The sequence below is a fragment of the Leucoraja erinacea genome, chromosome 4 (assembly GCF_028641065.1).
Source record: "Leucoraja erinacea ecotype New England chromosome 4, Leri_hhj_1, whole genome shotgun sequence".
In the NCBI taxonomy this organism is placed as follows: domain Eukaryota; kingdom Metazoa; phylum Chordata; class Chondrichthyes; order Rajiformes; family Rajidae; genus Leucoraja; species Leucoraja erinaceus.
Window position 1 is genome coordinate 6,690,389 of NC_073380.1, and position 16,048 is coordinate 6,706,436.

The 16,048-nt window shown below is 47.9% G+C and overlaps 1 protein-coding gene across 2 annotated transcripts in view; it reads left to right on the forward strand.

The window, feature by feature from the left end:
- Positions 1 to 8,908: 8,908 nt before the first annotated feature.
- Positions 8,909 to 16,048, forward strand: part of triqk (triple QxxK/R motif containing) — a 59,192-nt gene continuing 52,052 nt past the window's right edge. Inside the window, exon 1 of one of the 2 annotated variants that reach the window (XM_055633600.1) lies at positions 8,909 to 9,063. The gene's annotated coding sequence lies outside the window, so the exon portion shown is untranslated. Of the gene's footprint in view, positions 9,068 to 16,048 lie in introns of both variants that reach the window. The other variant, XM_055633601.1, reaches the window with a different exon arrangement.

The window sequence follows — 16,048 nt, forward strand, 5'->3', positions numbered from 1 at the left end:
AACATGCCAGTCTAGTTTTTAATTTTATAATTTAATTCATAAGGTCAGGTCATAAGGGATAGGGACAGAATTAGGCCATTCGGCCCGTCAAGTCTACTCCACCAATCAATCATGGCTGATCTTTCTCTCCCTCCTAACCCTATGTTTTATAGACACCATGTGGAAACCGGCCCTTCCATCCACAGTGTCCGTGCCGACCATGGATCACGCTTCTATTCTACACACCAGGGACAATTTACAGTGGCCAATTAACCTAGAAACCTGCACTTCATTGAGACATTGGAGGAAAACGGAGCAAACCCATGCAAGTCGTACGGAGAACGTACAAACTCGGTTCAGACAGCACCCGTAGACATTCTCGAACCGGTGTCACTAGCGCAGTAAGGCAGCAACTCTACCGCTGCGCCACCGTGCCGCTCACATTCATTATGCTTTGGTATCTTTATATGGAGTTGAGCTAATCCACAGAGATTTATCCAGTATTTATCCAGATTTTATTTAGACCGAGTAACTTAATATATTTTCATTATTGTTTTTATTTGTTGTTCCTTTTGCATTACTTTGTGTTGTTTCTTTCCAGAATTTGTTGTTACGGAATAACAGTCATTTGTTAGTGCTTTGATTTTAGTATTGAACTGCCAGGGGAAAGTTAATCACTGCTTCTAAATGACAGTTTTTAAAAAATCTTTAAACTCTGCAACAAAAAAATTAAAAATGTCAAGGTTTAATCCTTTAAAAGGTTACTAGACTAACTGAGACCTGATGGGACGCAACATTCCACCTCTCCACCAATTCCAATATTGGTGGCCAGTGGGGGGGGGGGGAGCTTTCTGGAGCGCTAGTATGGGTGTTGTGGGCCAAAGGGACTGGTTTCCAGAGGGCTAGTATGGACATTGTGGGCCGAATGGATTTTTGGGCTGGCAGCTCAGGCACTCAGGCCTGGTGGGCTGGCAGCTCAGTCACTCAGGCCTGGTGGGCTGGCAGCTCAGAAACTGCCAAATATTCTGCCCAAAACAGGTGAGAGACTCTGTGAGAGAAAAGGAGAGGGTAGAGAATCAATTTTAGACATTTTTCATCTTTTACTGCGGATCACAGAAATGAAGGAGGGAAGTCTATCCTGGCCTGGATATCACAGGGAGCTAATGAAGAGAGGGAGAAAAATACTGGGGTGAGGTTTAATACTTGCAGGGGGAATACTTACTGATGGGCTGAAGGGACTCCTCTTGGGCTAGTACAGGCTTGATGGGCCGAAGGGGCTCTTTAAAAAAAAATCTGATTGAAATCTTAGTGAAAGGCACTTTGTATGAACTTTTCCTTTTGAGCCAAAATGCTCCCCCTGGGCTTATATGGGCATTTGGGGCAAAAGGGACTGATTTCTCGGCTAATAGGGGCCTTGTTGAGCGAAATTAGTGGTTTCAGGCAGGCCAAACAACTAATTTCATTTCATTTCCATTTCAATTTCAAACAGCTCAATGGTTTCGGCCTGAAACATTGCCTATTTCCTTCGCTCCATAGATGCTGCCACACCTGCTGAGTTTCTCCAGCACTTTTGTCTACCCTCATTGCATTTTAATTTAATTTCCATTTCCATTGCAGTTTCAAGCACCGGGCAGGCCTAACAGCTGATTGCATTTTCATTTCACTTCCATTGCCATTGCAGTTTCAAGCACAGGGCAGGCCGAACAGCTGATTGGATTTTCATTTCATTTTCATTGCCATTGCAGTTTCAAGCAAAGGGCAGGCCAAGCCAAACAGCTCATTGCATTTTCATTTCATTTCCATTGCCTTTGCAGTTTCAAGCACAGGGCAGGCCAAGCCAAGCAGCTCATTGCATTTTCATTTCATTTCCATTGCCATTGCAGTTTCAAGCACAGGGCAGGTGAAGCTAAACAGCTCATTGCATTTTCATTTCATTTCATTGGAGAGGAGTGACGTTTTGGGTCAAGACCCTTCTCCAGACTGAGAGTGAGGGGAGAGGGAATCTAGTTATGGAAGGGCAAGGTGAAAATGACAGATCAAAGCAGATGCTGATAAGGAAACATAGAATTGTTAGCTGGTGGGAAGGTGACGATGAGGCTACACAAGGTTTAAACTAGTTTAGTTTAGTTTAGAGATACAGCATAAAAACAGTACCTTTGCCCCACAGGGTCTACGTTAACTATTGTTCCCCTGTTCATTCTAGCAAGCGAGCAAGCAAGTTTATTTGTTTAGTACACTTCAGTAACAATGCAATTCAAAGTGCTTAACACAAAGCATTAAAGAACAATCAAAAGCAATTAAAAACAATCAGTAAAAAGAATAGAAAATAAAAGCAAGGCTAAAATAGGATAATACAAGTATAAAATACAAGAATAAAAGTTACAGTGCAATTTAAGAAATGAATAATTATTTAATTTAATTAAAGGCAGTGTCAAACAAAAAAGTCTTCAGCCCCGATTTAAATGAACTGGGAGTTGGAGCGGAACTGCATTTTTCTGGAAGTTTGTTCCATATATGTGGTGCATAAAAACTAAACGCTGCTTGTCCATGTTTAGTTCTGACTGGGGCCAGAAAGCAGACCTGTCGCAGACGACCTCAGAGGTCTGGATGGTTCATAATGCAGCAGAAGATCAGAAATGTAATTTGGCCCCTAGTTCGATGCTATTTACTAGTGCGATGCTATTCTACTTCGCCACTACTATCATTCTTGGGGCAATTAAATTACAAACAAACCCGCACATCTTTGGAATGTGGAAGAAAACCTGAGCACCCGAAGGAAACGCACAAGATCAGAGCGAGAGCGTACAAACTCCACACAGACAGACAATAGACAATAGGTGCAGGAGTAGGCCATTCGGCCCTTCGAACCAGCACCGCCATTCAATGGCTGATCATCCCCAATCAGTACCCCGTTCCTGCCTTCTCCCCATATTCCCTGTCTCCGCTATCTTTAAGAGCCCTATCTAGATCTCTCTTGAAAATATCCTGAGAATTGGCCTCCACCGTCCTCTGAGGCAGAGAATTCCACAGATTCACAACTCTCTGTGTGAAAAAATGTTTCCTTGTCTCCGTTCTAAATGGCCTACGCCTTATTCTTAAACTGTGGCCCCTGGTTCTGAACTCCACCAACATCGGGAACATCAGCACCCGATGTCTGAATCAAACCCATGTCTCTGGCCCTGTGAGGCTGCAGTTCTACCACCTATGCCACTGTGCCACCTTAGAGTGCTCCAAAATCATTGAATATTTTCAAAGTTCTTGTTTTCAATTATGTTTTTACAACATTGGTAATGTGGGGGAATGAGTTCTTTTAACATGAATCCCCATTGAAGTTTACATTATAGCAAGGTGATTATTCAAGGATGAAGCTTCATGATATCACAATGAATGTAGTATTGTTTGATTTGGTAAAAATATATCTACTTGTTTAGTTTAGTTAACACATACAGCGTGGAAACAGTCCCTTAGGCCCACTGAGTCCGCGCCGACCAGCGATCCCCGTACACGAACACCATCCTACACACACTATGGATTATTTGCAATTATACCAAGCCCATTTGCCTACAAACCCGTACGTCCTTGGAGGGTGGGAGGAAACCGCAGCTCACGGAGAAAACGTAGAGAACGTATGAACTGCGAGCAAACAGCACCCGTAGTCAGGATCGAACCCGGGACTCCAGCGCTGTAAGGCAGCAACTCTACCGCTGCACCACTGTGCCACCCTTGTTATTCCCTCAGCAACCATAGAGAACACGACTTGCTCAACACATTTGTTTAAGAAGGAACTGCAGATGCTGGAATAATCGAAGGTAGACAATAAATGCTGGAAAAACTCTATTGCAGCATCTATGGAGCGAAGGAAATAGATGAAGTTTCGGGTGGAGACCCTTCTTCAGATTTTTGTTCTTTAGATTCCCTGCAATGCGTGATTCTGTACTCGATGTTAACCAAAACATAGCAGCCTGTTGTGTCTTCTTTTGTTCTTTTTTCACACTTCTAACTGTTGGGAAGTTTTCTAGCAATAATGCATTTTGCCCAGAATCTTCAAGAGCGACTTATTGTATTGTATATCTTTATTGTCATTTCCTGAGTATTCACAGACCCAGAGGAAACAAAAAAACGTTGCTCAACCAGTGTCCATTCAGTGTGCAGTAAAAATAAATAGAAATAAAAATACATATATCATGAACAAATTTAACACTCTACTAAAAATTCAACAGGCGTTCCGATCGGCAGCGGCACAACAGTGGCTCTGCTGCAGTTTGTCCAGGTTGTTGGTTGGTGCGCGATACTTTGGCAGGGGGCAAAGTCCATTTAGCAGTCTTATAGCCTGCGGGAAGAAGCTGAGGAGCATCCTGCTGGTTTTGCAGCTAATGCTCCTGTACCTCTTCCCAGATGGCAGGATGGAGAATATGTGATGCGATGGGTGGTAGGGGTCTTTGATGATGGAGATGGCTCTGCTGATACATCTCTTCCTGTATATGTCCAGCAGGAAAGGGAGTGGAGCACCAATAATCCTGCTGGCGGTCTTCGCAATCCTGTCAAGTTGGTGCCGTTCGTACGCCTTGCAGCTCCCGAACCAGGAAGTGATGCCGTTGGTTAATGTGCTCTCGATTGTCCCCCTATAAAAAGTCCGTAGGTGTGTAGTGGGGAGACCTGCTTTACGTAGTCTTCGGAGAGGGTGTAGTCGCTGCTCGGCTCTCTTGACCAGTGCTGTGGTGTTGGCCGTGGACGTCAGGTCATCTGACAGGTGTAGTCCTAGGAACTTCACGCTGCTGACCCTTTCCACATCAGCACATTAGATATAGCAATTAGGGCTAACGGAATCAGGGGATATGGGGAGAAAGCATGAACGGGGCACTGATTTTGGATGATCATCCATGATCACGTTGAATGGCAGTGCTGGTTCGAAGGGCCGAATGGCCTACTCCTGCACCTATTTTCTATGTTTCTCATTTTCCAGCACTGGGGAAAACAAAATCTATGCGCCTTTTTCACATTATTAATGCATCACACTACATACGCCATAGACAGGACAATATTTTGTGTTTGTTTTAATGAAAGGTTGATTTTTCATATCTCCGGTTGGGTAAGAGTATAAGTTCATAAGTTCTAGGAGCAGATTTAGGCCATTCGGCAATCATGGCTGAACTATTTCTGCCTCTCAGCCCCATTCTCCTGCATTCTCCCCAAAGCCCCTGACGCCCATATTAATCAAGAATCTGTCAATCTCCGCTTTAAAGATACCTACTGACTTGGCCTCCACAGCCGTCTGTGGCAATGAATTCCACAGATTCACCAGCCTCTGACTAAAGAGATTCCTCCTCATCTCCCTCCTAAAGGAACATCCTTTAATTCTGAGGCTGTGCCCTCTGGTCCCAGACTCTTCACGATGCCTCGGCAAGGCCAGTAGCATAATCAAGGACATGTCGCACCCTGGCCACTCCCTCTTCTCCCCTCTCTGATCGGGCAAGAGGTACAGAAGTGTGAAAATGCACACCTACAGATTCTGGGACAGTTTTTTCCCTGCTGTGATCAGGCCACGGCATCATCCTATCACCAACTAGAGAACGGTCCTGAGCTACCATCTATGTACTACAAACGTCCTAGACTCTCCCACCAGTTCTCCCACATCCTCTCCACATCCACTCTATCCAAGCCTTTCTCTGTTCACTAAGTTTCAATGAGGTTCCCCCCTCATCCTTTTAAACTCCAGCGTGTACAGGCCCAGTACCCTCAAAGGGTCATCGTACATTAACCCAATCATTGCCGGGATCATTCTCGTGAACTTTCTCGTGGACCCTGTCCAACGTCAGCTCATCCTTCCTCGGATATGGGGAGCAAAAGGTCCAGACTAACTTCTCCCAATAAGATTAAGGTTGTATGGGGTATGGGTCATTGTCACTAACTGCACGTTCACTCAAAAATGTATCATCCCTGCAAATATCATTCATAGAACATAGAAATGTACAGCACAGCTCAAGAACAGGCCCTTCGGCCCACGTTGTGCATGCTGAACATGATGCCAAAATAAACTAGTCTGGCATGCATCGGTAGAGTTTCCGTCTTACAGCGCCAGAGACCCGGGTTCGATCCTGACTATGGGTGCTTGTCTGTACGGAGTTTGTACGTTCTCCCCATGACCTGCGTGGGTTTTCTCTCGGGAGCTCCAGTTTCCTCCCACACTCCAAAGACGTACAGATTTCTAGGCTGATTGGCCTCAGCAAAAAATGTAAATCGTCCCTCGTATGATGTTGGACAGCGATAATATGTAGGGATCGCTGGTTGGCGCGGACTCAGTGGCGCCTGGTTCTGCTCTGTATCTCTAAAAAAAATCCATATCCATCCATTCTCGGCACATACACGTGCCTATCCAAAAGCATCTTAAATGCTACCATGGTATCTGCCTCCACCACCATCCCTGACAATGCATTGCAGGCACCCACCACTCCCAGTTCCAATCTCGTTTAAACGTTACCCCTTTCACCTTAAAGCTATGTCCACTAGTCCATGACATTTCACCCTGGGAAAAAGGTTCGGACTGTCTTCCCTATCTATGCCTCTTAAAATGTCAGAGAAAATAATGTATGTATGTCCAACCTCTTCTTATAGCTGATGCCCTCTAATCCAGGCAGCATTCTGGTAAACCTCTTCTACCACCAGGAGCGCTGCACGATTGGCAGCCTCGCCAACAGTCTGTCTGTTTTTTCGGGGGTTTTTTTTTTTGTTATTTTTAGTGTGTTTAAAAGTTTGTGTTAATGTTCTCTGGTTTGTTTTATGTGGGGGAGGGGGTCGGGGAAGCTTTTTTTCAATCTCTTACCTTGTTGGAGATGCGATTGTATTCCAGGTCGTATCTCCGGTCTCTTTGCGGCCTAACAACATGGAGCTGGCGGCCTTGATTGGGACTGACTTTGAGCCCCAACGCGGGGCCATGGACTTACCATCGGAGCCTGCGATCCTTTGCCCGGGATTGCTCCAACCTGTGGATTTTACCATCGAGAACTCGCGGTCTTGGGTAGAGACCGTAGATGTCGGGAGCTCCAACGACACAGTAGGTTTTGAGCAGGCCCCGATTCCGGGTCCGATCACTGGCACGGGGGAGCTGAGATCCCCCCGATGCAGGAGCTTGATCGCCCCGAAGCGGAGGCTCCGACCACCGGCTACCAGAGCCAAGATCGTCCCGTCAACGGAAGGCTCGAGGCCCCTGACCGCAGGAGAGAACAAAAAAGGGAAGAGATTGAACTTTTTTTTCACCTTCCATCAAAGTGAGGAATGTGGAGGAGTCACTGTGGTGGATGTTTATGTTAAAATGTGTGTTGTGTGTTCTGTTGCTTTTTTATTTATTTGACTGACTTGGCAAAAGAAAATTCCTCATATGTTGCAAAGCATATTTGGCTAATACAGTATTATTGTATTGTATTGCATTGTACACCTTCTTCAAAGCTTCCACTTCCTTGCTGAAAGGGGCGACCAGCAAAAGTCCAAATGCAGCTTAATCGAAATACTATAAAACAGTTTACCTGACGAATGCACACCTTACCCCACTTCTGTTTTCACTTAGTCACAATCAATATACCCCTTCACCTGACTTATTGATCAATGTACCCCTGTCTTCTGTTTCAACTTCTAATTTGATTAATAACTAAAAAGTAGGAAATCAAATGAATAACTTCTGAAAATGAAATATAAATACATTTCACTCAAAGGGTGCATGGAACGAGCTGCCAGAGGAGGTAGTCGAGAAAAGTACTATAACAGCATTTAAAAGACATTTGGACAGGTACATGAATAGGAAAGGTTTAGAGAGATTTGGGCCAAATATGTACAAATGGGACTATTGTCGATAGTGTATTTGAATCGCTGTGGACCAATGGGGCTGAAAGGCCTGTTTCTGTGCCCTATGAATCTAATTTGCCCCTTCACCGATGCTGCATGATCTGCAGAAGGGTACAGACCCAAAACCTCACCTAACCTTTTTCTCCAGAGATGCTGCCTCTCCCGCTGAGTTACTCCAGCACTTTGTGTCAACCTTTGGTATAAACCAGCATCTACAGTTCCTTGTTTCTACTATTGAATAAATACTGCATTTCTCTCTTTTTACATCAAATTTCCAACAATTTGGCTTCTCTTCCCATGGCAACATTACAATCTTTCAGCAGGGGTTACAAACAGTTGGTGCATACTTTTAAAGCAGTGCAAAATAAAACTGCATGCTTGCCTGACCTGCTGAGTTACTCCAACTTTGTCAACCTTTGCTATAAACCACCATCTGCAGTTGCTTGTCCCTCTGCTGAATTGATTGCTGCATTTCATAGAAAATAGATGCAGAAGTAGGCCATTCGGCCCTTCGAGCCACTAAGCACCACCATTCAATATGATCAAGGCTGATCATCCACAGTACCCCGTTACTGATTTCTCCCCATTTCCCTCTTTTTACTTCAAATTTCCAGCAATTTGGCTTCTCTGCTCATTCTTTGTAACAGATGTAGGTGCATACTTTTAAACGGTGCAATATAAAAGTCCCCAAATCTCCTCCCATATGCATGCATATCCTCCCATGTGCATCTGCTCCAGTATGCATGTACTTCCTCCCACATGCATGCATGCATCTCCACCCATATTCATGCACCTTCCCCAGATGCATGAATTTCCTCCCATATTCTTCATGCAATCGCTTGGAAGAAGGGTCTCGACCCAAAACGTCACCCATTCCTTTGCTCCAGAGATGCTGCCTGACCCGCAGTTACTGCAGCATTTTGTGTCTACCTTCGATTTAAACCAGCAGCTGTAATTCTTTCCTACACATTCATGCACCTCCCCCATGCACCTCCCCCATGCATGCATGCACGTACTTCCTCCCATATGCATGCAGAGACACCTATGCTATCTGACCCATCCCTGCCTCCTGCACGGCTTGCGTGCCCGCCCTCTGCGCGCTCCCGCGGGTAGGAGGAGGAGGAGGAGGAGCAGCGAGAGCGCGCACACGGCGAGAGCGCGCGGAGCCCAGTATCTTTGATCCGGGCCCAGGTCCCGGGACGCGCGGCGCTGGAAGCCGGGCTGCGGCGGCGGGGATCTTTAACACAAGTGGGTATAAACTGTTTGACTTCAATTCCTCGCTCGGCATGTAGTGGGGCGTGGAGATTGCAAGCAATGCACCGCGTTGCACCGTCTGAGCAAGCGATACACCGTCTAAGCAGGCAATGCCCCGTCTAAGCGAGGAATGCACTGGTCTGTCTTGCAAACAATGCACCGTCTAAGTAAACAATGCACCGGCTAAGTAATCAATGTACCGTCTGGCAAGTAATGCACCCCCTTCCTTCCACCTCGCCTCGCTCAATAATGGCTCCAGGCATTTATTGTATCTGTCCATGGTTCCAGCGAGGGGGCGGCCGATTGCCTTTCCTTGCAGATGATTGAACGTCTCCAGCAAATGCTGTTCTCCCAATGGATGCCCCAAGTGTCAATAAACCCTGGGTCACAGGAAGCAACGTTGACTATTCTCCCTTTGAAAAGAGTTTCACTAACTTTTATTTACCTTGTTGGACACAAAGTGCAGGAGTAACTCAGAGGCGCTGGGCCTCGCAGGCTATGGAGAACATGGAGAGCTTGAGAATGTGAAGATCTGAAGAATCTGCAGGCCCAACTTGCCCATGCTGAGTCTGACCAAGGTGCCCAAGGTGACTAGTCCCACCAGCCCCATATCCCTTCAAACTGCCCCAATCCATCACATCTGTAGAAAGGTCTCGACCCAAAATGACCCCCATCCATGTTCTCCTGAAATGCTGCATGACCCGCTGAGTTACTCCAGCACTTTGTGTCCTTTTGAGACCTGTACATAAGTAAGTAAGGTTTTTGGCCAAGTATTCACATACAAGGAAATTGCCTTGGTATAGATAGCCTGAAGAAGGGTCCCGACCCGACACGTCAGCTATTCCTTCTCGACAGAGATGCTGCCTCTCCCGCTGAGTTATTCCAGCATTTTGTGTCTATCTGCTCTATAGATAGGCCTGGATAGAGTGGATGTGTAGAGGATGTCTTCACTAGTGGGAGAATCTAGGACCAGAGGGCACAACCTCACAATTAAAAGGATGTACCTTTAGAAAGGAGATGAGGAGGAATTTCTTAAGTCAGAGGGTGGTGAATCTGTGGAATTCTTTGCCACAGAAGGGTGTGGAGGTCAAGTCAGTGAATATTTTTAAGGCGGAGATGTATAGATTCTTGATTAGTACGGGTGTCAGAGGTTATGGTGAGAAGGCAGGAGAATGCAGTTAGGAGGGAGAGATAGATCAGCCACGATTGAATGGCGGAGTAGACTTGATGGTGGGCCGAATGGCCTAATTCTACTCCTATTCCTTATAACCTTACCTGCAGTTACTTCCTAAACAATCTTTTTTTCCGGTGCAGGGAAGTCCAACACTAGAGAGCAATAGATTAAACATGATAAACATGGGAAAAGTTTTAAAGGGACATGAAGGGAAACATTTTTCACCCAGGATGGTTAGTGTCTGGAACGAGATGCCAGAGGAAGCTGTGGAGGCAGGTACAGTTTCAACATTGAATAGTAAAAGGCTTAGATAGAGTGGATGTGGAGAGGATGTTTCCACTTGTGGGAGAGTCAAGGACCAGAAGCCATAGGCTCAGAATTAAAGGACGTTCCTTTAGGAAGGAGATGAGGAATTCCTATCGTCAGAGGGTGGTGAATCTGTAGGATTCATTGCCACAGAAGGCTGTGGAGGCCATGTCATTGGATGCTTTTAGGGCAGAGATACATAGATTCTTGATTAATACGGGTGTCAGGGGTTATGGGGTGAAGGCAGGAGAATGGGGTTAGGAAGGAAAGAGATCAGCCATGATTGAATGGTGGAGTAGACTTGATGGGCTGAATGGACAAATTCTACTGCAAACACATGACCATTGGACATGGAAAAGAAAGGTTTAGAGGGATATGGTCTGAATGCAGGCTAATGGATCAATTCAAATACCCCTGCGTATCCGTTGTTCAAGTTGTGGACTCTCATACATCGGCGAGACCAAACGCAGACTGGGCGATCGTTTATCGAAACGCCTTTGCTCAGCCCGCGTGAACCAACCTGATCTCCCGGTTGCCGGACACTTTAATTCTCCTTCCCTTTCCTACACAGACCTTTCTGTCCTCGGTCTCCTCCACTGTCAGAGTGAGGCTAAACGCAAATTGGAGGAACAGCATCTTATACTTTGCATGGGCAGATGACAGCAAAGTAGTGTGAATATTGATTTCTCTCACTTCAGGTAGCCCCGGCATTCCCTCTCTCTATCCCTCCCCCATCCAAGTCGCACTAGCTTCTGATTTTCACCCACAAACAGCTTACAATGGCCTTAAGGGGTTGGACAGGCTAGATGCAGGAAGATTATTCCCGATGTTGGTGAAGTCCAGAACTAGGGGGTCACAGTTTAAGGATAAGAGGGAAGTCTTTTAGGACCGAGGTGAGAAAATCATTTTTTACACATAGAGTGGTGAATCTGTGGAATTCTCTGCCACAGAAGGTAGTTGAGGCCAGTTCATTGGCTATATTTAAGAGGGAGTTAGATGTGGCTAAAGGGATCAGGGGGTATGGAGAGAAGGCAGGGATGGGATACTGAGTTGGATGATCAGCCATGATCATATCGAATGGGGGTGCAGGCTCGAAGGGCCGAATGGCCTACTCCTGCACCTATTTTCTGTTTCCTTTATCATAGTTACCTTTTTGCATATCTTTCATTCATTGTTCTTTATCTCTCCACATCACCATCTATATCTCTCATTACCCTTATCCCTAAAGTGCCTGTTCCCACTTGGCGATTTTTTTGGCGACTGCCGGCGTAATTGACTGACGTATCAGGGTCGCCGAAAAATTTTGAACATTTCAAATTCCAGTGGTGACAAAAAAAATGTTGCGACACTTGAGGAAACACCACGCGTCAATACGTCGTCACGACACGTCAGTCAATAATGCAGGCATTCGCCGAAAAAATCGCCAAGTGGGACATGCTCTTAACTAGTCTGAAGAAGGGTCTCGACCCAAAACGTCACCCATTCCTTCTCTCCAGAGATATTGCCTGTCCCGCTGAGTTACTCCAGCTTTTTGTGTCTATCGTTGGTTTAAACCTGCATCTGCAGTTAATTCATGCACCCTCCCCCAGATGCTGCCTGGCCCGCTGAGTTCCTCCAACACTTTGTGTTTTGCGCAAGTTTCCAGCATCTGCAGTGTCTCATCCCTGTAATGTTTATTCTTTCATTCCAGCGGTGTGTGCTATGTAACAGCCACATTAACCTCTGGTGACACCATGTTAAGAGCACAATGTTCTGGTATGGGCATATACACCACAAAGGGCATGTTAACCTTGGATTGTTTGCAGTGTGGAGCCACCAGACTTATATTGGAACCGCAGGCTAAATTAGGAGGGAAGCTTGCATGTAAGCTGTTCTTCTCAAGCCTTGTATATTCCCAGAGTTTAGACATGGAGAGGATGATCTAATAGAGATGTTTAATATAATAGTAAGATTTGTTGGGGTTGTTAGAAACCATCTTTTTACATGTGTACACAGTGGCACAATGGTAGAGTTGTTAGATTTCCACGACTCTTTCTGATATAGTGAGTAGAGTTGCTGCCTTAAAGCGCCAGGGACCCAGGTTCGATCCTGATTACGGGTGCTTTCTACAGAGTTTGTACGTTCTCATCACGACCTCGTAGGTTTTCTCCGGGTGCTCCGGTTTCCTCCCACACTCCAAAGACGTGCGGGCTTTTAAGTTAATTGGCTTTGGTAAACTGTCCCTAGAGTGTAGGATAAATCTAATGTACTATCCAGATAGATTGGTGTCGGTGGGCCGAAGGGCATGTTTCCCCGCTGCGTTTACGATTGCTGTCTGTACGGAGTTTGTACGTTCTCCCCGTGACTGTAGTGGTTTTCTCCGGGTGCTCCGGTTTCATCCCACTATCCAAAGACATACCGTTCTGTAGGTTAATTGACTTTGGTAAAAATTGGCAATGGTCCCTGGCATGTAGGATAGTGTTAGTGTGCGGGGTGATTACTGTTTGGCACGGAGTTGGTGGGCAGAAGTAAATTTAAAAATGAAAAAAACATAAAATTAGAGTTCTCACTATATCAGAAAGAGTCGTGGAAATCTCAAAAATCCATAAATAACAACTTCATTACAGAGTGTTTTGGAAGGATTCAAAGGTTATTCAGAACGATACACCAGTCACCTAATTATTTTAAATATCCTGGAGGTAGCTCACCAAATAGTGACATCAGATTAAAAACACAAAGTAAAGATTTGGTTTATTGTCACATGTCACAGAGGTACAGTGAAAAGCAAAGATCCTGTGGCAAGCAAGATAGATCACTTAACGAAAAAGACGTAGTACTGTCATGGGCAGATTCATAGGTAATATTCGGCCCCATTTCCGTAACCGGCTTCCATCTCTGCACCAAAGATCCCATAGCGGAGCAAAGATAACTAGTGCGGAGACGGAAGCCGGTTACGGAAACATCCTTGTAAAAATAAAAGTTATTTGATTGTTCAAACTGTTCCCCCGCAACGTTTATTACACTGCGAGTCGGGTCGGGTTACTGAAATGGATGAAAAAAAGGCCCACGTTCCGCTCCGTTGCATGCTACACGTCAGCCCATTGCATTTAGAAGGAGAGGTCTATCTTACTCCGCTATAGGATCTTTGTTGAATAGCTTTTGTTGCGTGCTAACACGTCAGCAGAAAGACAATATATGATTACAATTGATCCATTCTCCTGCCTTTTCCCCATAACTCCTGACACCAGTGCTAATCAAGAATCTATCTATCTCTGCAGTTAAAATATCCTTTGACTTGGCTTCCACAGCCGTCTGTGGCGATGAATTCCACAGATTCACCACCCTCTGACTAAAGAAATTCCTCCTCACCTCCTTCCTAAAGGAACGTTCTGTAGTGCGTGGGTCTCAAAAGGAAGCACGAAGTCCAGTGTTTTGAGAGGCACCTTTAATTATGTTCCTCCCGGTTGTAGGGAGGTCCAAACGAGAGAAAGATGGCACCCAAACCCCTGCCTTTAAACCCTCTGGTTAAGGACCGCCTCCGGACTGAACCACTCCCGTGCCGAGGGGTTCGACCGTATGATGGCATGACCCTTGGGAGCCCCCACAGGACCCCCCCCCCCCCCCCCAGAACCTGAGGCACGAAACGCACCGGCGGGCACATGACCCGGCCGGCCTACGTGCGGAAGTCAGCAGATCCCGGGGCTTGCGGAGGCATAGGTGGAGGGACAGGTCGAGGGAATGGTCGAGGGACCGGCGGGAGGACAGGTGCAGTGACAGGCGGAGGCAGCCCTGAAGGGGGGCTCCCTCGAGGCTGAGGTTGGGCAACCAGCACCAGCTGGTCAATGTCCAGGTGTGCCGGCTTCAAATGGTCAATCGACACGGCCTCCGGCCGGCCCCCCATGTCCAGGACAAAAGTCGACTGCCCGTGTTCCAGCACCCCGGAACGGGCCCTCGTACGGCCTCTGGAGTGGCGTCCGGTGGGCATCACGGCGCAGGAAGACGTATGGGCAGTCCGTGAGGGCCATTGGCACGTGTGGGCGAAATGTCCCATGGCGGGACGTCGGGACGGGTGCGAGCCTGCCAATTCGCTCGCGAAGGCGCTTTAGGGTGGATGAGGGCGTTCCCTGCTGCCCCGGCGCCGACGTCACGAACTCCCCGGGCACCGTGAGTGGCGACCCGTACACAAGCTCCGCCGATGATGAGGCCAAGTCCTCTTTGGGAGCAGTCCGGATGCCCAGCATGACCCACGGCAACTCGTCCATCTAGTCTGGGCTGGACAGTCGTGCCTTCAGTGCTGCCTTTAGCTGCCGTTGGAACCTCTCCACCAGACCGTTAGCTTGCGGGTGGTAAGCCGTGGTGTGGTGCAGCTGCACACCCGGCAAGCGAGCCATGGCTGACCACAGCTCGGAGGTGAACTGTGGCCCCCGGTCTGAGGAGATGTGCGCCGGCACCCCGAAGCGAGCAATCCAGTGCGTGGACAACGCACGAGCACACGTAGCCGTTGAAGTATCGGCCAGCGGAATGGCCTCCAGCCGCCGCGTGAAGCGGTCCACCATTGTAAGAAGGTGGGTGATGCCCCGGGATGGCGGGAGAGGCCCCACAATGTCTACGTGGAGATGGTCGAATCGCCGGTGATGTAGACCAAACTCTTGGAGAGGCGCACGGACATGGCGCTGGATTTTTGCCCATCTGGCACGGAATGCAGGTGCGAGCCCAATGGCCAACCTGCTTGCGCAGACCGTGCCACATGAAACGAGCGGCCAATAGTGCCGTTGTCGCCCGGATTGATGGGTGAGCCAGTCCGTGGATCACCTCGAACACCCTCTGGCGCCAGGTGGCAGGGACGATGGGGCGCGGCTGACCGGACGACACATCGCACAGGATTGTCACACCCCCAGGACCGAGAGGGACATCCTCAAGGCGGAGGCCGGAGATGGCATTCCGGTTGGCGGGCACCTCATCGTCCGTGAGCTGTGCCTCTGCCAGAGCAGAATAGTAGTCAATTCCGGGCGCCACCCCGAACACGGCGTTGATAGCGGGGCAGGACAATGCGTTGGCCACCCGGTTCTCTTTCCCCTCGATGTAGCGGATAGATGTTGTATACTCCGATATGTAGGCCAATTGCCGCTGCTGTCGTGCGGACCAGGGGTCGGAAACCTTCGCCAGGGCGAAAGTGAGCGGCTTGTGGTCCATGTAGGCGGTGAACGGGCGGCCCTACAGGAAGTAGCGGAAGTGGCGCACTGCCAGGTACAGAGCCAGGAGCTCGCGATCGATCGCGCTGTATTTCGTCTGCGCGCGGTTGAGGTGCCGGCTGAAGAAGGCCACGGGCCGCCAACCTCCGCCTGTCAGTTGCTCCAGCACAGCACCCACCGCCGACTCCGAGGCGTCCACAGTGAGAGCAGTCGGGGCATCTTCCCGTGGGTGCACCAGTAGTACGGCCCGAGCCAGGGCCTCCTTCGCGCCGCCAAATGCAGCCACTGCCTCGTGGGTCCATTCAACGGCTTTGATCTGCCCACCCGC